Source organism: Rhinopithecus bieti, unplaced genomic scaffold (assembly GCF_001698545.2).
Source record: "Rhinopithecus bieti isolate Rb0 unplaced genomic scaffold, ASM169854v2 scaffold_1599, whole genome shotgun sequence".
Classification (NCBI taxonomy): Eukaryota; Metazoa; Chordata; class Mammalia; order Primates; family Cercopithecidae; genus Rhinopithecus; species Rhinopithecus bieti.
The window spans coordinates 3,272,495-3,296,800 of record NW_016804139.1 but is presented as its reverse complement, the minus strand read 5'-3'; the positions used below and the strand labels follow the sequence as shown (position 1 = coordinate 3,296,800).

General features: G+C 39.3%; 1 pseudogene; it reads left to right on the top strand.

Annotated features, from left to right (window-relative positions):
- Window positions 1-22,092: 22,092 nt before the first annotated feature.
- Window positions 22,093-22,524, top strand: LOC108525873 (40S ribosomal protein S23 pseudogene; annotated as a pseudogene).
- Window positions 22,525-24,306: the final 1,782 nt, after the last annotated feature.

The window sequence follows — 24,306 nt, the reverse complement described above, 5'->3', positions numbered from 1 at the left end:
ATCTTTTCAGCTATCTTGGGCTAGAATTCCTTTTTTTTCCCCTAAATTGGACCTTTCTAACTTGAAGGAGACCAAATAGAAATATTTTAGTATTCTATCACCTGTTAACAATTTTTTTTTTTTTTTTTTTTTGAGACGGAGTCTCACTGTTGCCCAGGCTGGAGTGCAATGATGCAACCTCAGCTTTCTGTAACCTCTGCCTCCTGGGTTCAAGTGATTCTCCTGCCTCAGCCTCCGAGTATCTGGGATTACAGGTACCTGCCACCCTACCTGGCTTATTTTTTGTATTTTTAGTAGAGACGAGGTTTCACCATGTTGGCCAGGTGGGTCTCAAACTCCTGACCTCAGGTGATCCACCTGCCTCGCCCTCCCAAAGTGCTGGGATTATAGGCATGAGCCACTGTGCTGGATCCATTGTTATCCTTGAAAAGTAGGCCTATCCCATCATTTATTTTCTTGCTCCAAACAGTTGAAAAATCCTTATCATCTTTAATGTCTTTAGATATCTAATTCACTTAGCTTTTTGCCTTTCTGGGTATTGTTAGAGGTTCCTATTACTCTCTTATATTCAGCTTCCAGTGTTAAGACATTACATCATAGCATGGATGCGACAGTAATTCCCCATAAGGTCGTATAGCGTACCTTTCAATCTGTTCTCAATACATAGTATTGGTATTGAAAGGCAATTTGAATCAAATTGTTAGGTTTCATTTAAAAAATGAGTAAGATATTCTGACATTTCAATAAAATTATGTCCTTTAAGATAGTCATACATTTAAAATTTCTATTAAAACAACCAACAAGATTACCTTACAAGGTTTTTTTTGTTTTGTTTTGTTTTGTTTGTTTGTTTTTTGTACTTTTAATTCTCTTGTTTTCCCAATTGCTACAAACTTTTTTAAAATGTGAAATCTGTTGTATTGCTAGATAATGCTAGTTTTAGCGAAGACCAGTTATAAAAAATTTGGTGTGTTTTAGGGAATTTGGTTTGGATTGCCCTTCAAATACAAAATTGATGCTACTGACCTGCCATTAGTAGGATACAAAATTTGAGTTATTTCCCCTGTGCTGGTGATGGATTGTGCTGCCTGAGCCACTGGCACTCCCTTTCACATTAGCCATTGTGACTAATCACAGGCATTTGCAAGATGATTAGCCAAGATTGGGGTACAGTCTGTGATTATGAAACAGATTTTTTTCTTTATGTGAAAAATTGCTAGTTTATAATACCATCAAATTATAATTTTGCTCCATATTCTAGTCCATGGTAGGTTGTTAATAGCAATTTATATTCTTATGACTATTTATGTGCTGTTTCTATGTTAGCTCCTGAGTAGAGCACTGTCTCATCCTTGTTTTTCTCTCCTTAAATGTTTACAACTGTCAAATGTTCCAATTTCGCTGCTAAAGAAACAGTAGTTCATTTATTCAACAAATGTTTATTGAACATTTACATGTTAAACTCTGTTCTAGCACCGGGGATACAGCAGCAAACACATCAGTCCTTTCCTTCCTTGGGCTTTTATTTCGTTAGGGGGAAAATAATACATATAATTACTTATAATATATATGTATATAGGTCAAGGAATAAGTAGATACATAGAGAGAAGAATACATTAGGGAAGGTAAAAGGGCCAGGGAGGAAAATTGTTTATACTTTATAAGGTGATTAGGGAAGGTCTTACTGATAAGGAGACATTTGAGCAGAGATCAAAAAGAGTGAAGGAACAAACCATATGGTTATACAGAGAAAAGTTTTCAAGCAGACAAAAAAGCAAGAGCAAAGACTCTAAATAAGGTAGCATGCTTGTAGGTTCAAGAACCACCAAGAGGTCCTTGTGAAACAAAACACAAGAGTGAGAATCACAGGAGATAGTCAGAGAACTAATGGCGGCCTGATCAAATAAGACCACAACGCCTAGCATAGGATTTTGGCTTTTACCCCAAGTAAGATTGAAAGCTATTGGTTGATTTTAGGTAGAGGAGCAGCTTGATCTGACTTTTACAGTCCTTTTGGCTGCATTTAAGGTTAGACTTCAGTGAGATACATTAGTTAACTATTATTGTGTAACAAATGGCATCAGCATTCAGCAACTTAACATAACACCCATTTTTGTGGGTCAGAAATTGAGCATGGCTTTGCTGGGTCATCTGCTTAAGGGTCTTCACAAATTTGTAATCAAGGTGTTGACTGGGGCCTCATAAATGCAAAGGTTCAACTGGGGCAGAATTTACCACCAACCTCATTCAGTTTTCAGCAGGGTTCAGTTCCTCAAGGGCTGTTGGACTGAGGGCCTTAGCTCCTTGTTGGCTAATGGCCAGAGGCCATTCTCAGTTCTTACCCAGTAGTCCTCTTCCTCAGGACAAGCAAGTATGAAGAGCCAGAGAGGAAATCTCAGTAAGATAAAAGTCAGAGTCTTTTGTAACCTAATCATAGAAGTAACATTCTGTCACTTCTACTGTGTTTGTTTCATTAAAAGCCAAGTATGGAAACAACTGAATTGTCCATTGATGGATTAATGAATAAAGAGGCTGTGGTATACATATACAATGGAATATTATCAGCCTTTAAAAAGAAGGAGGAGGCTGAGGCAGGAGAATCGCTTGAACCTGGGAGGCGAAGGTTGCCATGAGCTGAGATCATGCCGTTGCACTCCAGCCTGAGCAACAAGAATGAAACTCCGTCTCAAAAAAATAAAAACAAAAATAAAATAAAAAATAAGGAGAAAAAATAATGCTATCATAGCTTTTGCAGCAATATAAATGGAACTGGAGGTCATTATTTTAAGTGAAACAACTCAGAAACATAAAGTCAAAAATCACATTTTCTCCCTTATATGTGGGAGCCAAATAATGTATATAATTGGACATAGAGTGGAATAATAGGCATTGCAGACTCTGAAGGATGAGAGGGTGAGGGGGTGGTGATGTATGAGAAATTAATTAATAGGTACAATGTACAGTATTCTGGTGATGATTACATTAAAAGCCCAGACTACATTACTACACAACATATCCACATAACAAAACTGCATTTGTACCCTTACATTTATACAAATAACATTTAGAAAAAAGAGAGAGAACAAGATTCTTCCATTTGCCACAACAGAAACTGGAGGATATTATACTAAGTGAATTAAGCCAGACACAGAAAGAAAAATACTGCATTATCTCACTTATACACAAAATCTAAAAAAAATGGGTCAAAACCACAGAGATAGAGTGTTTGCTAGGGGTGGTGGGAGTGATGGGGAGATATAGGTCAAAGGATAGAGTGTTGTAAATATATAGGGTAAGCAAATCCAGAAATCTAATGTACAACATGGGGACTATAGTTAATGTTGTATTTGGGATATTTGCTGTGTGGATTTTAGATGCTTATGACAGACACAAAGGGAATTTAACTATGTGAAATGATAGGTTAATTTGCTTGACTATAGCAGTCATTTTGCTGTACATGTATATGTATATATCAAAACATCATGTTATCCATCTTAAATATATGCTTTTTTAAAACAAAAAGTAAGTCATTATGTCCAGCCTACATTCAAGGGGAAGAGATTATATAAAGGCATGGGTACCAGGAGGCAGAATTATTGGGATCCATGTCAGAAGCAAGGAGGCAAGGAAAGACAAGGAGACAATTTAGAGTGTTACTAATATATTGTTAGAGCTATTGATGTTTCCTTGGCTTTGTATATGTGGAATGCTAATGGCTAAATTGTTCCAAAAGCTCTGCTTCCTGTGCAGATTCTGGACATATTTTGAAGTTCAAACTAGTAATATTTAGTGAGGTATTGGATATAGATGTGAGAAGAAAAATAGAGGCAAGAGTAACTACAGCATTCGGGATAAGCCATTGGAAGAATGAAATTGCTGTTTTCTGAAATGACAAAGACTTGGAGGAAAATATTGTGTTAAGTATAGGAAGGAATCAAGTCTTAGGTTTTAACATGTTGACTTTGAGATACCTTTTTGATGCCCAAGCAGAAGAAATGACTTGGTGCTTGGATATATAAGCCTAAGTCTCAGGGAAAAGGTTTGGTTATAAATAAAAATTTGAGAATCATTATTACTTAAATTGCATTTAATGTCTTGATGCTAGATTGAATCACAGTGTATGCCAAAACTTCTAGAGACTGTGCTAAAATGAAAAAGAATATTTTTGTGAGAGATTCATGGATGAAGACCAGTTAACACTATATGGTTTAATTATGTCCCCTCCTGTATTAGTACATTTTCACACTGCTATAAAGACATACCTCAGACTGGGTAATTGATAAAGAAAAGAGGTTTAATTGACTCACAGTTCTGCATGGCTGGGGAGGCTTCAGGAAACTTCCAATCATGGTGGAAGGGGAAGAGACCCATCTTACATGGTGGCACATGAAAGAGAATGAGCAAAAGCTGGGAAACCTGCCTTATGAAACTCTCGGATCTTGTGAGAGCTCACCTACTATCACTAGAACAGCATGGGGGAACCACCCTCGTGATCCAATCACCTCCCATTTGGTCCCTCCCTTGACATGTGGGGATTATGGCGCTTTAGGTGGGTACACAGAGCCAAACCATATTATTCCACCCCTCATTTCTCCAAAAATTTATGTCCTCACATTTCAAAACACAATCATGTTTTCTCAACTGTCCTCCAAAGTCTTAACTCATTTCATCATGAACTCAAAAGTCCACAGTCCAAAGTCTCATCTGAGCTAAAGCAAGTCGTTTCTGCCTAGGAGTCTGTAAAATCAAAAGCAAGTTAGTTAATTCCAAGATACAGTGAGGGTATAGGCATTGGATAAATGCTCCCATTTCAAATCGGCGGAATTGTCTAAAACAAAGGGCCTGCAAGTCCCGTGCAAGTCCAGAATTCAGTGGCACAGTCATTAAATCTTAGAGCTCTTAAATATTGTCCTTTGAGTCCATGCCTCACATCCAGGTCATGTTGATGCAAGAGGTGGGTTCCCACAGTCTTGGGCAGCTCCACCCCTGCGGCTTTGCAGGGTACAGCCCTCTCTTGGCTGGTGTTGAGTGTCTCCAATTTTTCCAGGTGCATTCTGGGGTCTGGAGAACAGTGGCCCTCTTCTCACAGCTCCACTAGAAAGTGCCCCAGTGGGAACACTGTGTGGGTGCTCCAACCCCACATTTCCCTTCCATACTGCCCTAGCAGGGGTTCTCCATGAGGGCTCCACTCTTGCAGCAAACTTCTTCCTGGACATGCAGGCATTTCCATACATCCTCTGAAATCTAGGTGGAGGTTTCCAAACCTCAATTCTGACTTCTATGCACTGGCAGGCCTAACACTACATGGAAGCCACCAAGACTTGGGACTTTCACCCTCTGAAGTAATGGCCTGAACAGTAACTTGGCCCCTTTTAGTCATGGCTGGAATGCAGGGTGCCAAGTCCCAAGGCTGCACAGAGCAACATTGGGGCCCTGGGTCTGGGCCCATGAAACCATTTTTCCCTCCTAGGCTTCCAGGTCTGTGATGGGTGGGTCTGCTGTGAAGTTCTCTGATACACCCTCGAGACTTTTGCCCTGTTGTCTTGGTGATTAACATTCTGCTCCTCGTAACTTATGCAAATTTCTACAGCCAGCCTGAATTCCTCCTAGAAAATGTGTTTCTTGGCTGGGCGCGGTGGCTCAAGCCTGTAATCCCAGCACTTTGGGAGGCCGAGACGGGCGGATCATGAGGTCAGGAGATCGAGACCATCCTGGCTAACATGGTGAAACCCTGTCTCTACTAAAAAATACAAAATCTAGCCGGGCGAGATGGCGGGCGCCTGTAGTCCCAGCTACTCGGGAGGCTGAGGCAGGAGAATGGCGTAAACCCGGGAGGCGGAGCTTGCAGTGAGCTGAGATCCGGCCACTGCACTCCAGCCTGGGCGACAGAGTGAGACTCCGTCTCAAAAAAAAAAAAAAAGAAAGAAAGAAAATGTGTTTCTCTTTTCTATGACATTGTCGGGCTGCAAATATTTCAAACTTTTATCCTCCTCTTCCCTTTTAAACATAAGTTTAAATTTCAGATCTTCTCAATTTAAAGTTCCACAGATTTTTAGGGTAGGGGCAAAATGCAGCCAGTCTCTCTGCTGAAGAGAGTAAGAGTGACCTTTGCTCCATTCCCAACAAGTTCCTCACTGTGATCTGAGACCACCTCAGCCTTGACTTCACTGACTATATCACTATCAGCATTCTGGTCAAAACCATTCAACAACTCTCTAGGAAGTTCCAAACTTTCCCACATCTTCCTGTCCTTTTCTGAGCCCTCCAAACTTTTCCAACCTCTGCCTGTTACACAGTTCCAATGTCACTTCCACATTTTCACATATCTTTATAGCAGTACCCCACTCTTGGTACAAATTTACTGTATTAGTTCATTTTTACACTGCTACAAAGACGTACCCAAGACTGGGTAATTTATAAAGAAAATAGGCTTAATTGATGCACAGTTCTATATTAGTTCATTTTTACACTGCTACAAAGACATACCCAAGACTGGGTAATTTATAAAGAAAATAGGCTTAATTGATGCACAGTTCTGCATGGCTGGAGAGGCTTCAGGAAACTTACAATCATGGCAGAAGGAGAAGAGGCATGTCTTACATGGTGACAGGCAAGAGAGAGCAAGCAACTCAGGGAAAACTCCCTTATAAAACCATCAGATTTCATGAGAACTCACTCAATATCACTAGAACAGCAAAGAGAAAACCACCCCCATGATCCAATCACCTCCCATCTGGTCCCTCCCTCCACACATGGGGATTGTGGGGATTATTATACAATTCAAGATGACATTTGGGTATTTGGGTGGGGACACAGAGCCAAACCATGTTGTCTCCCAAATTCAAATTCCAAATTCCGAGGTGATGATCTTGAAATGCGGGGCCTTTAGGAGGAGTTGAGATCATAAGAGTGGAGCCCTAATGAATGAGATCAGTGTTCTTATAAAAGAGACATGAGGGAGCTTGTTTGCCCCTTCCACCATGTGAAGACAGCAAAAAGACACCATCTATGAGGAAGTGATCCTCACAAGATACCTAATCTATTGGCACCTTAGTTTTTGATTTGCTAAGCCTCCAAAATTGTGAGAAATAAACTTCTGCTCTTTAAAAACTACCTAGTTTATGCTATTTTATTGTAGCACATAGAATAGACTAAGAGAGTAGTTATCTTTTGTCTCTAACAAGAACAACTTTTGCGTTATGCAAATCATTTTAGTTTCTTATAGTCCTGACCTTCCAGAACAAAATTTTGGCTCCATCTACAGGAGGACAAATCTTCAAATAATCTTGGCCAGCTCTGCTCTTTCCCCTCCTGCTTGCAATCTTGTGCAGAATATACTGAGAATGCAACATCCCGAGATAAGAAAAAAGACGTCTAGAACAACCTAGGCTGTGTTCTGATTCTTCCAGAATGGAGTGTTCTGCAATTCTTGTGCTCCATGATCCCCGTACTGCCCAGGGTATAAAACCCAGAGCACAGTGCTTGTGAGGATCCTCAGCTATAAAGACTCCATCCAACCCTATGCATCTTTCAGGAGCCTTGTGGAATGGGCTTGCCATAGATCCTAGGTTTCCGTTGATTCTTGTTGCCTATTTGTGAGAAATGCATTTTCTTTTCCTGACATGTGTGAGTATTCTGTCTCACTGGATTCATACCTTGGAAGCTGGGTTTATGCAAAATCTCTTGCCTGACTTAGGAATCTTTGTAACACTGCCTTTCCATTTTTTTTCTAGTCAATATTTATCCAAATCAAGAATTTGGATTGCTCAAAGGCAAAAGCAAGGCTATGTTAATACAAAGTGAAAGTTTTCAATTACAGGTCTTTCTTAAAGGAACTTCACCCTCTTGTTGCCCAGGCTTGAGTGCAATGGTGTGATCTCAGCTCACAGCAACCTCCACCTCCCAGGTTCAGGTGATTCTCTTGCCTCAGCCTCCCGAATAGCTGAGATTACAGGCATGCACTACCACACCCAGCTAATTTTGTATTTTTAGTAGAGTTAGGGTTTCTCCATGTTGGTCAGGCTGGTCTCAAACCCCTGACATCAGGTGATCTGCCAGCCTCGTCCTCCAAAAGTGCTGGGATTACAGGTATGAGCCTCAGTGCCCAGCAGATAATTCATTTTTTAAAGGCAAGATTCACTGTCACACATGTTCAGTTCCTGAAATACATTTTTCTAGCTCTTTCTTCTCTCTTTGATGAATCTCATTCATTATTTTTACTTCAAAAGTCATTTGTATACTGACAAGCTCCAAAATCTATATTTTAAACCTCAGCCAGGCGCAGTGGCTCACACCTGTAATCCCAGCACTTTGGGAGGCTGAGGCAGGTGGATCACGAGGTCAGGAGATCAAGACCATCCTGGCTAACATGTTGAAACCCCGTCTCTACTAAAATTACAAAAAAAATTAGCCGGGTGTGGTGGCAGGCACCTGTTGTCCCAGCTACTCGGGAGGCTGAGGCAGGAGAATGGCGTGAACCCAGAAAGCGGAGCTTGCAGTGAGCCCAGATCCCACCACTGCACTCCAGCCTGGGTGACAGAGCGAGACTCCGTCTCAGAAGAAAAACAAAAAAACAAAAAAACAACCAAAAAAAACACCTCAAACTTCTTTCCACAAGTTTCTGTTCCTTATTTTTAACTGTCCTCTGGCCATCTTGACCTGGAGTCCTACAGAGATTAGAAGTGAATTCATGCTGATTTCCAAGAACCTATTCTGTCCCTTTAAGTTTATGGCCTCATCATCTATGTAGCTTCCTAAGTCAAAAATTTAGGGGGCATTCCAAGATTTCCTTCTCTCTCATGCTCTGAATGTTAATGATAATAAAATTAATGACATAAAGAAGATTTATAAATATTGTATCTATCCTCATTGTATAGCTATGATTGTATCTTATTAATAAGAAGGGGGAAATAATTTGTCCAAGATCAAAAAGCAAATTAATGACGAAATCTAGAGTTGAGCTAACTACCCAGGCTGCAAATTCAGCACTCTTTCTACTTTTCAATGTTGTTTCTTCAATCATTCATTCATCTTGTCAGTTCTATATTCAGAAGCATCTCTGCATTTCAATCTCGCCTTTTCTAATGTGTTGTCAAGAACTTAATCCAGAACTTGATTATTTTTCACCTGGACTGTTAAAACCTTGTCCTATCCGGTCTCCATTCTTATTGTAGTTTGTAGTTAAAGGGTCATATCGGAGTCATCCTTCCAAAACACAAAAATGATTATACCACTCCATTTCTTTTTTTGTTTTGTTTTTCGAGATGCATTTAACTCTTGTTGCCCAGGCTGGAGTGCAATGGCAAGATCTCGGCTTACTGCAACCTCCACCTCCTGGGTTCAAGCGATTCTCCTGCCTCAGACTCCCAAGTAGCTAGGATTACAGGCATGCACCACCATGCCCAGCTAATTTTGTATTTTTAGTAGAGATGAGGTTTCTCCATGTTGGTCAGGCTGGTCTCAAACTCCTGACCTCAAGTGATCTGCCTGCCTCGGCCTCCCGAAGTTCTGGGATTACAGGCATGAGCCACCACGCATGGCCCATTCCATTTCTTATATAGCTTTTTTTTTTTTTACTCTCACTAAATGCAAAATCGGGTGCAAGACTTAATTCAATGTTTTATTTTCACATTTAAGATCCTTTTCAAATTCCACTCAAATCCAAGTTCAGAAGCCACCATGCACCCTTTGTTCCAGAATTTCCAAACTTTCTTTTTTCATTGCCTGACTTTGATCTTTTTCCTAAAATGCCCTGCCCTCTCTTCTAACTATAAAAGCCTTTCTCGGCTTTAAGGTCTAATTTATTTATTTATTTATTTTATTTTAGTTTTTGAGAGGAACTATCGCCCTGTCGCCCAGTTTGGAGTGCAGTGGCATGATCTTGGCTCACTGCAACCTCCACCTCCCGGGTCCAAGCGATTCTCCTGTCTCAGCCTCCTGAGTAGCTGGGATTACAGGCATGCGCCACCATGCTTGGCTAATTTTGTATTTTTAGTAGAGATGGGGTTTCAACATTTGGGCCAGGTTGGTCTCAAACTCCTGACCTTGGGTGATCCACCCACTTTGATCTCCCAAAGTGCTGAGATTACAGGCATGAACCATCACATTCAACCTAAGATCTAATTCAAATGGTTCCTCCTCTGTGTGGCTTCCATATTTTTAGGTAAAGCTAATTTCTCTTTCTCCTGGGCCCTCAGAACTAATTTCTGTTTACATCTCTCCCTCTCACAGTAGACTGAGAATATCCTTAAATACAATGACTATCTTGTTTATCTTTGTAGTCCCATTGCTAACCACATTAAGACATCCTGTAAATATCTGTTTTTACAAATAATATAATTATACTTGTACCTAGTTCAGATTTTAAAGAATACGCTGATACATTACTGGTATGCGAAAGGGTTACCTCTTGACTATACTTCGTGTATTTCAGTCACCCAGGTTTATGCACACCTTAGCTATATATATATATATATAATATATTTTTTTTTTTTTTTTTTTTTTGTTTTTTTTTTTTTTTTTGAGACGGAGTCTTGCTCTGCTCGCCCAGGCTGGGAGTGCAGTGGGCCGGATCGCCAGCTCACTGCAAGCTCCGCCGCCTCCCGGGTTCACGCCATTCTCCTGCCTCAGCCCCTCCCGAGTAGGTGGGACTACAGGTGCCCGCCACCACGCCCGGCTAGTTTTTTGTATTTTTTAGTAGAGACGGGGTTTCACTGTGTTAGCCAGGATGGTCTCGATCTCCTGACCTCATGATCCGCCCGTCTCGGCCTCCCAAAGTGCTGGGATTATAGGCTTGAGCCACCGCACCCGGCCACCTTAGCTATATTTAGAAACTTTTTATAAGATGGAAATCCTTTCTAATCTTCTCAATGTGAATGCATTACATAAGTTGAATAAGCATAACCCAATTAAGTTACATATTTTATACTGATGACTATCTAAAAGTTGTTAAATGTCATGTTATCTGCCTTAACTGGAAAATATTCATTTTTTGGAGTTTTACTAAAAACTCATTTTTTAGTAAATTCATTTGTTGGAAGCCAGATTTATTGAAAGTACTTAATGTTTAGAGCCAACTAACAAAGACCATATGAAGGTCTTGGGGCTACTTGCGTAATTTTTCTTGCCTTTTAACATACTGCAAACATGTCATTTGTGTGGGAGACAAAAAATATCTTTTTCTTTTACCCGTTTAGATTTTCAGCTGGAGCCCATGTTACAAAAGACAGATTAATAAGATAAAAAATACATACATGGGTGAAACTCAGGGGTGAGTAAATTCAAATAGGTGGCTAGAATTTGGGCTTAAATACCATTTTTAGGTAAAACAACGGAAAAAGGTGGTGAGAGAGGCAAGTTAAAGGAAGATGACCAGGAAAAGTATGATAACTAGAGTAAAGTTTGTTATGTAGATTTAAGTAAGTGCCCTCTCCATTGATAAGAATTTTTTTGTGATTTACAGTCATCTTCTCTTCCTGGTACAGAGAGAGAGACTGAGAGAGAGAAAGAGAGAGAGAGACCCTTAAAAATGGAAATTTTCTTTTACAAAAGGGTAACATTCTGTTTTCAGAGGTTTTCATGTGTATGCTGTTTCTCAAAATAATGAGCTCCAAATAATACTTACGGCAGAAGGCATATTTAGGGTCTCCTACAGTTGTATTTTGTGGTGATTTTTCTGGTCTCCTACACCTGCTACTTGCTTGTTCAAATCTGTTCAGTGGCTCACCTGAATCTAAACAACACTATCGTCTATTGAGTGTTTTAACTCATCTCTTGTGACCAGCTTATTTTAGAAATGGCAAAATTGAGTTATTTTGAAGTTGCTATAGGAAAATTTGTGGTTTGTATGTTGGGCTTACTCTTTTAAATTACTTTATGTTTTGATTGATAAATTTTAATGTATTTATTATATACAACATAATTTGTTTGTTTGTTTGTTTTTTATTTTTGAGACAGAGTTTCACTCTCATTGCCCAGTCTGGAGTGCAATGGTGTGATCTCAGCTCACCGCAACCTCTGCTTCCCGGGGTTCAAGTGATTTCCTGCCTCAGCCTCTCGAGTAGCTGGGATTACAGGCACCGGCCATCATCACGCCTGGCTAATTTTTGTATTTTTAGTAGAGATGGGGTTTCCCCATGTTGACCAGGCTGGTCTTGAACTTCTGACCTCAGGTGACTCACCCATCTCAGGCTCCTGAAGAGCTGGGATTACAGGCATGAGCCACTGCTCCCGTAGTGTGTGTCTGTGTCTGTGTGTGTGTGTGTGTGTGTGTGTGTGTGTGTATAAATGACTAAATCTAGCTAACTAACATATACATTACCTAATATAGTTATCATATCTGTGGTGAGGACACTTAACATTCACTCTTTTAGCATTTTCCAAGTATAAAATATATTGTTATTAACTATGTTCACTGTAAAAGGAAAATAAATTTTGGGACCCCTAAATCACTAAGCTAAGGGGAAAAGTCAAGCTGGGAACTGCTTAGTGCAAACCTGCCTCCCACTCTGTTCCAAGTCATCTCTTTGCTCACTGAGATAAATGCTTATCTGATTGCTTCCTTTGGAAAAGCTAATCAGAAACTCCAAAGATCGCAACCGTTTGTCTCTTGTCTACCAATGACCTGGAAGACCCACCAAGCTTCAAGTTGTCCCGCCTTTCTGGACAGAACCAATGTACATCTTACACATGTTGATTGATGTCTCATGTCTCCCTAAAATGTATAATACCAAGCTGTGCCTCAGACACCTTGGGCACATGTTGTCACAACCTCCTGAGGCTGTGTCATGGGTGTGTCCTTAACTTTGGCAAAATAAACTTCCCATATTGACTGAGACCTCTCAGATATTTGGTGTTCACATCACCATGCTGTACAATAGACTTCTTGAACTTATTTCTTCTAACTAAAATTGTGTACTTTTTTATCAACATCTCCCCAAGCCCTGATGCCAGTCCCTGGTAACCATTCTCCAGTTTTATCACTACCCCTGCTTCCTTTACCAATCTCTCTGATTTCCATTTGCATGAAATATCTTTTTCCATCCCTTTACTTTTAGTCTACAGGTTAAGAAAATCTCTTCTAAGTAGTATATATCTAGGTCTTAAAAAAATTAGTTTAGACACTCTATGTCTTTTGATTGGATAATTTAATTCATTTACATTCAAGGTAATTATTTGTAGGTAAGGGCTTACTACCACCTTTTTAAAATGTTTCATAGATCCTTGTTTCTTTCTTTCTCTTTTTCTATCTTCCTTTGTGGTTGAGTGATTTTCTTTAGTGGTATGTTTTGATTCCTTGATTTTTATTTTCTGTATATCAACTGTAGGTTCTGCTTTGTGGTTGCCTTGAGGCTTACAAAAAAGCATCTTACAGTTATGACAGGTTCTTTTAAATTGATAACCACTTAAATTTTATTCCAAAAAAACTCTACATTTTACTCCATTCTTCCTTCAACATTTTGTATGTTTGATGTCACAATTTCCATCTTTTTATACTACATGTCCCTTAACAAATTATTGTACCTATTATTATTTTTAATAGTTCTGTCTTTTAACCATTATACTAAAGATTTAAGTGATTTACACACCACCATTGCAATATTAGAGTATTCTGAATTTCCCTGTTTACTTAGTTTCACCAGTGAGTTTTACACTTTCAGACATTTTTATGTTACTTATTAGTATCCTTTTATTTCAGCTTCAAAAATTTCCTTTAGCATTTCTTGTAAGATGGGTGTGGTAATGATAAACTCCCTCGGCTTTTATTTTCTGGTAAAGTCTTTAAAACTCCTTCATTTCTAAAGGACAGCTTTGCTGGGTACAGTATTCTTGGCGGACAGGTTTTTTTTCTTTAGTGCTCTGAATATATAATCCCACTCTCTCCTGGCCTGTAAGGTTTCTGCTGTGAGCCATATTGAAACCCCCTTATATGTTATTTGCTTCTTTTTTCTTGTTGCATTCAGAATCCTCTCTTTTTCTTTGATTTTGAAAGGTTAGTTTTGTTTGGATTGAATTTGATTAGTAACTTTCTATACCTAGATATTTACATCCTGGAAAGTTAATCCTCAGTTTGTCACCGCTCTGCAAGTACAGGAGACAAGGCCTAAAGTGGAGACAAATACAGGAGACAAGGCAGCGCAAAGTGAGGAAAATAATAGGAAACATTCTCCTTCAAAGCAAGGGTACCAAAAGAAAAAATATTCAATGATGCTTGTGAAAGCGTGGTAAGGCAGACTTTACTAAGGACCACTGTGAAAGACATAAGGTCCCCTGCAATGGGATTTTTCAGTGGAGGAGAGAGATTGGGTCCAATTCTGAAGACGGCCCAGGCAAGTGGGAATTTATAACCAAGGAGCAAGGTAAGGGTCAGTGGATGGAAAATTACTAAGAGAAAACATCAGGGATAAGGAGGATTCTGGCTAAACCCACCTGCCAGGATGTCTGTGGAAGGCTGTTCATGTGATGACATTACCCCAGGACGTGGGTGGAGGATGAGGCATATGATCAAGAATGATCGGATGTTGGGGGTGGGAGGGTTCTTGCTAAAATGACTTAGTAGGGTTCTTTGCTAAAACTAGATTTGATAAGAGAGTGCACAGACAGGCCTAAGAAAAAGTTCAGAAGTCTGACTGAAGTTTGGCCACACAAAGCATCTTTGCCAGGACTTGTCCTCAAAATAAGGGTATACTAGAAACAACACTTTCATTCTACACTCTCAGACATCTACAAGAAGAAGTAGCTGTCTGAAGTCTATCCTGTAACAAAGGGGGAAAAGTACTCTGAAGAAGTTTTAACACAACCAGTTCTCACACTGATCTGCAGCCTGACTTGGCAGAAACTGGGTGGCCCAAAAAACCTCAAGCAGAGAATTTTATTTACAAATGTCCTCAAAATGGGCAGAAAGGTCAAAATGGCGGTAGTTGGAAGGAAAAGACTTCATAGTGACTTATATAACCACGGGTTGAGAGCAAAATATGGAAAGAGAAGAAACAACTATGTCATCAAAAGACAGAGGAAGAGGTAGAGAAGGATGAATTTGAGAGGCGGTCTATAAGCAGATGGAGAGTAGGATGGAGAGAGGCAAGAAAAGGAGGACCTTTCTACTGGCAGTCACAAAATTAACTGAGTGGTTTTTTAGTTCGAAGCTGTGGTCCTGAGGTTGCTTGTCCCTCATCTCCCAGATCTTTAAGATTATTTTGTGGCTCACACCTATAATCCCAACACTTTGGGAGGCCAAGGCAGGTGGATCACCTGAGGTCAGGAGTTCGAGACCAGCCTGACCAACATGGCGAAACCCCATCTTTGCTAAAAATACAAAAATTAGCCAGGCATGGTGGTGGGCACCTGTAATCCCAGCTACTCCAGAGGCTGAGGCAGGAGAAACGCTTGAACCCGCGAGGCAGAGGTTGCAGTGAGCCGAGATCGCGCCATTGCAGTGCAGCCTTGGTGACAAGAGTGAAACTCTGTTCTTAAAAAAAAAAAAAAAAAAAAAAAAAGATTATGTTGTGGACTTCCCTTAGGCAGTGGCTAATGCCCCAAGGCAATTGTGTTTTCCCATTTTAAATCTGAGGCTGCCAGAAAGTGGTAAAATCTAGGAATCCCTTTCTGAGCTTTTCTACTCTTCAGTGGTATCTGCAAATTACAGAAATCCCCCTTGCTTCCATGATTACTTTGATGTAGTTAAGGCCTAGAATTTGCAGGTCCCTGGTTAACATGCAGGAAGACTTAACAATGAGACAGGCGCATACATAACAGTGATCTTAAGCATGGTTCAGCAAAGGGATTGAGAGAATTTCACAGGGCACAGCCCATCCAGATACAAGGCTGTTTTAGTCCAAAATTCCTTTACACAGACCATCTCCAGCTGGAAAGAATTCATTGGCGTAGAATATATTATTGAACTGGTAGCCCGTATGTATAGAGAAAAGGAAGTGTAGGCAGAACAAGTGTTTGTAAATGGCATTACCACGTTTTCTGCTTTGGAGAGAAACAGCCGGAATATAAGCTGGAAGCTCTCTGCATTGTTCCTGATTATTTCAGTGGCCTGAAGCCCCAGAATGCAGAATGACTTCTCACATGTATTGATCATTGGAAGATCTCAGCCACTTGCACCCTCATTCACTGAGAAATTACTTAGTGTTTCTTTAATGTCATAGTTTCCTCTCTTTACTTTGCCAGAGTCCTCAGAGTGGGAAAAAATACGAGGTTATTATTTGACATTTAGGATTTTAAACACATGTAGAAAGTATGTCCCATAATATCAGAACCTTGATCTGAGTCTGTGACCCCCTGAAAGAAATCTATTTCTAGAGCAATTTATTTTTGACACTAATACTACTTGGAAACCCTTAGCCATCCAAAGAGCAGATAAGGAACAACCAGGACATGGGCATAACCCCTTTGATGGAAAAGTCAGATACAGTTGACTCTTGAACAATGCAGGGGTTAGAAGAGCTAATCTCCCTCCCAGTTGAAAATCCACGTACAACTTTTGACTCCTCCAAAAACTTAATTCCTAATAGCTACTGTTGGCCTGAAGCCTTACTAATAACATAGTCGATTAACACATATTTTGTACATTATATGTATTATGTACTGTATTCTTACAATAAATTAATCTAGAGAAGAGAAAATGTTATTAAGAAAACCATAAGGAAGACAAAATATGTATACTATTCCTTAAGTGGAAGTGGATCGTCATAAACATTGATTGTCTTCACATTGAGTAGGCTGAAAGGAGAGGAGGAAGAGGAGGGCTTGGTCACGCTATATCAGATGTGGCGTAGGTGGAAGAAAATTCACGCGTAAGTGGATTCATGCAGTTCAAATCCGCATTGTTCAAAGGTCAACTGTGGTCATTTTCTAAATGAGTGCAGAACCCCTACCCACCCAATGGAGCCCTGTATAGTACTGGCCTCCCTGCTTTATAAATGTTATTGGAATGGGAGAGTTCTCTGATTCCCCTCAGAATTAGTCTGAGGGGTGTTGTATGCTTGCTTTCCCCACAGCTCAAAACCCCAGGGAGAACATGCAGATGGGCAGGTGCAAGGCTGGCCCCACGGCAGCCTCTCAGAGTAGCTATCTGTGACTCCTGAAGCCCTTATGGGTGTGTGTTACCAAGTTCTTTTAGATTTTCCATCTGCAGATGACTTGTATGTTAATCAGCTCAATGGATCCTGTGCCTTACTGCAAGGGCAGGGGGCCAGGGTGACAGCCTTTTGTATCCCAAGTTCTTGCCCAGTGTACCAGAAGAATCAGATTACATGTGGGCTCGAAGGATGAGTGCAAGGTTTTATTGAGTGGTGGAGGTGGCTGTCATTGAGATGGATGGGGAGCCGGAAGGTGGGGAATGGAGTGGGAAGGTGGTTTTCCCATGGAGTCGGGCCTCCCAGCGGCCAGACTCTTCTCCAGTTGCCCCTGCCTGAACTCCCCTAGGTGTCCAGACATCCTTCCTCTTCTCTCTTTCTCTGCCATGCTGTTCTGTCATCACTGGTCTTCTAGTTCTGACATTCAGCTGCTTGTGCTTGTGTCTGTGCCCACTAAGGTCTCGGGTTTATATGGGCACAGGTTGGGGGGCATGGAGGACCAGAGTGGTCTTGAAAAATGCAACATTTGGGCATGAAAACAGGAGTCCCCATTCTCACCTAGGTCCATGGGGAAAAGGTCCAAGGGTGGAGCCCACTCCAGGGACCCCATTCTTCTCTACCCAGCACTTTTCTGCCCACCTCCCGTATCATTATAAATAGAAAAAATGGTCCGGGCACAGTGGCTCATGCCTGTAATCCCAGCATTTTGGGAGGCTGAGGTGAATCACCTGAGGTCAGAAGTTCGAGACCAGCCTGGCCAACATGGTGAAACACCATCTCTACTAGAAATACAAATATTAGCCGGGCATGTTGGCGCCTGCCTATAGCCCCAGCGACTGGGAGGCTGAGGCAGGAGAATCACTTGAACCTGGGAGGCAGAGGTTGCAGTGAGCTGAGGTAGTGCCACTGCACTCCAACCTGGGCAACAGAGCAAGACTCTGTCTCAAAAACAATAAAATAAATAAATAAATAGAAAAATGGAGCAGAACACATGATGAGATACTGTTATTTGAGAAAATCAAAGCACCCTGCTCTTATTGTTATTATTCTATTATACCCCAGTGTGTCACTTTATGAAATAACAAGACTAGGACAGGGAGCAGGGAATTAGGCCATGGGAAGTTTATCGGGATACAGCCGGAGCCTGTGAACAAGGAGACTAAATAGCCTACAGTGTTTAGGTGGCCTTTGAACACTCATATCTCCAATTTGTAGATCAGGTAGTGAGGTGTTGGGGAACAGAATAGGAGTGACAATAGGGAGGAGTGACACTTTGTGATGGAAGAACACTTAGCAGTTGGATCACCTCAAGAATTTGCCTTTTAAATACTACAATTGGCTAATACAGGAAATAAAATTTTCCTGGGTCTTCAATAATTCTTATACATTTAATGAGCAATGCTTGTAAAGAATGTAAACCTAATGTTTTCTTAGATGAGATAAAACTGTATATGATTACTTCTTAAAGTCATAAATTAAATACTGCATATTATTTAAATAGCCATTTTAAATTATTTAAAACTGTGACTCCACTGGCCAATAATATGTTTATCATTAGCATATACAATATCAACAAGGCAGAGCTTCCTTCTTAACATTTCTGTACTTAGTTATAAATATTCTCAGGTTGAAAAACATGCTAATTCATGTGAAGAAAACAATTCCCATACCTGTTAGTTGATGTTATTGAGGGAAATTTACCTCACAAGGACATTATTTGTTGCTATGGTTGCTGAACCCAATTTTTGTTACACCAGTGATTTCAAAACTCTAAGAGGATCAGTTAGCCTACTTCCATGAATTCAGGTTATCTGTATGATCTAATTCTTTAGTCTCGTAAGAGTTCTTTCACTCAAGTTGGAAAACTTCAATTAATAGAAAGGTGATTCCTCTTCTAATTCTGAAGGTCTTTGCCCTTGATGGGCTCCTGAGAAATGTAACTTTAAGTCCTTTGGGCCTGATGACTCTTAAAATTATTTTATTCTTAGAACTATAAAACTATACAAAAAAGTGAAAAAGCAAAATTACTTTTGCACCAACTTAATGCATATATATCAGCATATGTACTAATATATTATTGGTAATTCATAATTATATATAATAATGACATATATCATATATATCATTATATATAAACATACATATCAAAATTACATATGTTTACATATAATGGTATATTACATATTAATATGATGGTATATATATGTTAATATGTCATGATATATTAATATATAAATATATTAATATAAGATATATTATCACAATATATTAATACATAATCATGATATATGAACATATATCAATATAATATATATCATTATATATCTATATAATGTATACTATTATATATAATACAGCAATATATAATATGTATCATTATATATTACCAATAATATATGAGAACATATGCTTATATATGTATTAAATTGGTGCAAAAGTAATTGTGGTTTTTGCCTTTTTTCTTTTAAATGGCAAAGTCCGCAATTACTTTTGCACCAACCTAATATGTCTATATACACAATCTAATTTGAATATTTTATGTCTGATTTAAGGTCACAACTTGTGGTATCATTCTACTCATATTCCCTTTGAGTCAGAAAATGCATTGAGCTGACACATTTACGCTTTTTGTTTCTACGCTATTTAGCCATACAATAAATTAGTTAATAACACAAACATGATTGAATAACAAGCCTCAACACTTCGTTTACTTTTTTCTCTTTTGCACATTATTATGAACTAATAGTTTTTCAGATTTACAGTGTGTCAACTGACAAAAACTATTATCCTCCTTTTGGTGCTCGAATTGTCTCAAGCACACCTTAAATTGGTTTCTGTGGTCTTTTGACATAACACCATTAATCTTCAAAAGCTTCCCTGCTTCCTGGCACAACCTGATAGTAGAGTTTCACATTGTACTTTCCAGCCCATATACGGAATCAACCATTTTCTAAGAGGTCCTGTGCTCTTGAACACTAGAGTAGATCACAGAATGACCTTGCCCTGGACCTTGTCAGTGCACAGGGCTATAACCAATGTTTTCCAGCCATGGAACACCACAATTTATATTAATCTTTCCAACAGTGCAGCTTTCCTATTTAAACTATTGATTCAGTTATTACATCTCCTTTTTCTTACACTGAAATTGTTGACTTGCAATGAAACAAATTACTTACTTGCTTTACCAACAATACAAAAAAAAAATTCTAAAGTAACAATTTAAAATTTAATCTAAACAAAAAATAGCTAGCAAAGTTCACATGCTTAGGCAGTTTCTTTTGTTTTTAGACTGCATTTCAGGAAGCATTTGAAGTCAAATTAATTTGTTCTAGATTTCTGTGGTTATATAAGCACTTATCTGATGGATAGTTTGGTTTGACTATTTTAGTTCACTTTCACTTTGAGAGTATTGGCATTAGAATGGCTATACTGGAACACTCTATACAAGTGGAGGCTTTCAAACACTCCCATTTTCTTGCAGATTGTTGGTAAAAGGAGAAAAAAGCTACTCTCTACTAGTCCACTGGGAAGTAATAGGAAACCTCAGCTCAGTTTCCAAACTTCTCATGTACAGAAATTTTGTTTCACCACTGGGTTACCCATCTAGAGGAAGTATGAAAGACCATCTATATAATTTATATACACACAAGATATAAATATATGTGTATAAATAACATATACAGGCATATAGTGAATGACCAGATTTTTTAAATTGTTTCTTCTATTTTTTTATTTTCTAGCAATAAGAAACCTACATATTTTCATATATTCATTTCATTTTTGTTAACTCTACAAATTCCTATCTTGGTCTTAAAGCTTTCAAATTTATTTTCTTTCCTTATCTGAGCAACAAGCTCTTCTTTGCTTTATGATATACCTCTTCCCCTTGCCAGTCATGCTATCAATTGTTATATCAAAGCTTAACAACATACAAATTCAAATAAGATTTCAACATTGAACCTCAACGGGAAGTAACTTTTTTGCCTGAGTAATACCCAAACATCTTTAAAAACAAATTCATAATGCTGAATTTATTCATTACTTCAAGATCATTGTGCTGAATTCAGTCATTACTATTGGTCCTATATTGGCTATTTCAGCTATTGCTAAATCCTGAAGGCTGTAAGTTGGCAACTCGTAGGCTGTTCCAGCTCACCAAAATGTTTGGTTCATGTGGTGTTAGCTTGCAAAATAATTGTTTAATAATGACAAAGCACATGTAACCCAAAATTTACCCTCTAAATTATTTTTTATTTTATTATTTTATTTTATTTTTGAGACAGAGTCTCACTCTGTTGCCCAGGCTGGAGTGCAGTGGCGTGATCTCAGCTCATTGCACCCTCCACCTCCAAAGTTCAAGAGATTCTCATGCCTCAGTTTCCCAAATAGCTGGGATTATAGGCACCTGCCACCACGCCCAGCTAATTTTTGTATTTTTAATAGAGACAGGCTTTTGCCATGTTGGCCAGGCTGGTCTCGAACTCCTGATCTCAAGTGATCCATCTCCTTTGGCCTCCCACAGTGTTGAGATTATAAGCGTGAGCCATGGTGCCTGGCCATCTTAATCATTTGTAAGAGCACAGTTCAGTGGTATTAAGCACATTCATATTGCTGTGCAGCCGTCACCAGAACTTTTTATCTTACGAAACTGAAACTCTATATCCATTTAAAAATTCCTCATTTTCTCCTCCCCACCCCAGTCCCTGGCAACTACCATTTCACTTTTGGTCTCTATGAATTTCACTGCTCTAGGTACCTTATAGAAGCGAAACTATACGGTATTTATCTTTTTGTGAGTGGTTTATTCCACTTAGCTTAATGTCCTCGAGGTTCATTCATGTTGTAGCATGTGTCAGAATTTCCTTTCTTTTTACGGCAAAATAATGTTTTTATACATATAAATGTGCTATATGTATGTACTACATTTCGTTTAACCATCCATCTGCTGATAGAAAGTTGAGTGGCTTCTGGCTGCTTCTCTCTGGCTCAGGCCCGTTGCTCCGACAGGATGTGCAGGTGTCATGGACATCATACTGCTAGGAAGCTCCGTAGTCACTGACGAGACCAGAAATGGCATAATAAACAGTACAAGAAAGCCCATTTGGGTACAGCCCTGAAGGCCAACCCTTTTGGAAGTGCTTCTCGTGCAAAAGGAATCGTGCTGGAAAAAGTAGGAGTTGACGCCCAACAGGCAAATTCTGCCATTAGGAAGTGCGTCAGGGTCCAGCTGATCAAGAATGGCAAGAAAATCACAGCTTTTGTACTCAACAGTGGTTGCTTGAACTTAATTCTGGAAAACGATGAAGTTCTGGTTGCTGGATTTGGTCACAAAGGTCATGCTGTTGGTGATATTCCTGGAGTCCGCTTTAAGGTTGTCAAAGTAGCCAGTGTGTCTCTTTTGGCCCTATACAAAGGCAAGAAGTAAAGACCAAGATCATAAATTTTAATGGTGAAAACACTGTAGTAATGAATTTTCATATGCCTAAAAAAAGAAACTTGAGTGGCTTCCACCTGTCGGCTGTTAGGAATAATACCGCTATGAACATAATTGTACAAATATCTCTTTGAGAATCTGATTTTAATTATTTGGGGTTTATACCCAGAAGTAAAATTGCTTGATCATATGGTAATTCTAGTTTTGATTTTTAGGAGAACTGCCATATTATTTTCCATAGCAATTACACCATTTTATATTTTTACCAACAGACCACAAAAGTTCCAATTTCTCTATACCTTCACCATCACTTGTTACTTTCTTTTTTACATATATAATAGCCATGATAATGAATATGAGATGGTATCTCATTGTGATTTTGATTTGTACTTCCCTACTGATTAGTGATGTTGAATATCTTTTCATGTGCTCTTTGGTCATTTGTATATCTTCTTTGGAGAACTATCTACTCAAAACCACACAATATTTTAAATTGGTTTGAGCTAGGAATCCTAGAGTAGGCTTTGACCCCAGGGCTTCGAAGATTATCAATTCTGTCAGGTTATGAGGGAGAGAGGCATGTGAGGAACCCACTGAGGGCCATGAGCCACCCTCTACCCCAGGTGGTCTGCAAATTTGAAAGGATTACTGTCTCAACTACCCACCTCGCCCTGCACTGAACTTCATGTATATCAGCTCCATTCATTTTAAAAAACACTTTGGCCTAAGGCAAATGAGGACCTTGCAGAGCAGTTTGAGGATAATCTTTCAGAGCCCTGCCTAACCTAGAAGAAGCTATCAATGTCTACCACCACATTTCTTTACGTATATTTCCCTATTCCCTCCCACCAAGCTCAACCTCAATTCACTGGAGCTCAGTAGCATCTGCTCCTTTTGGAAGAGGCTTTTGTGCTCTACTTCAAGACTCTGTCCACCAGTCCCAATTGTATTCTCTACTGCTTGCCCTGTTATACTAAATTTGGTCCATGTATTAGTCTCCTTGGGCTGCCATAATAACATACAAAAGTCTGGGTGTCTTAAAAAAAATAGATATTATTTTCTCACAACTGTGGAGCCTAGAAGTTCATAGTCAAGGTGCTGACAAGCTCAGTTTCTGTTGAAGGCTCTCTTCCTGACTTGCAGACTGCCACCTCCTTGCTGTGTCTTCAATATCACCTTTCTTCTTTTTATATGTAGATCTCTCTCTCTCTCTGTCTCTCTTCCTTATTCTATAAGGCTACTGGTCTTATCAGGTTAGGGTCCCATTCTTATAACTTTTTTCACCTAAGTTACCTCTTAAAGATACTATTTTCAAAACAGTCACATGGGGGGTTAAGGGGGTGAATTTTCAGGGAGCACAATTTAGTCCAGAACAGCCTGCATCCTAATTTATGTTTGCTGCCTAGCCTCTATAGGCTATTAACTTTATAACTTCTGAAACACAGAGTCCAATTTTACTATTTACATTACTATATATTATACTTATGAATCACCCATTTACTAGCTGTGACAACTTAATTTCTTTGCCTACCCATTCAGTTACCTTTTATCATTTGCTGCTGCTCATCAGTATCTATGATTCACTTTCTTTAGTCATCTTCCATATTTTCAATAATAAACTACTGGTTACATTTTCAATCTCTTCATTTCTGTTTAGGTGAATCTCTGAGAAAATCCTAAAAAGTTTAAGGATCTTTAGCCATAAACTCCAAAACTCAGCATACTCATCTTTATGTCCATCTATCCAGTTTCAATAAATGTGCTAATGCTTTTTTTTTCCCTAATATC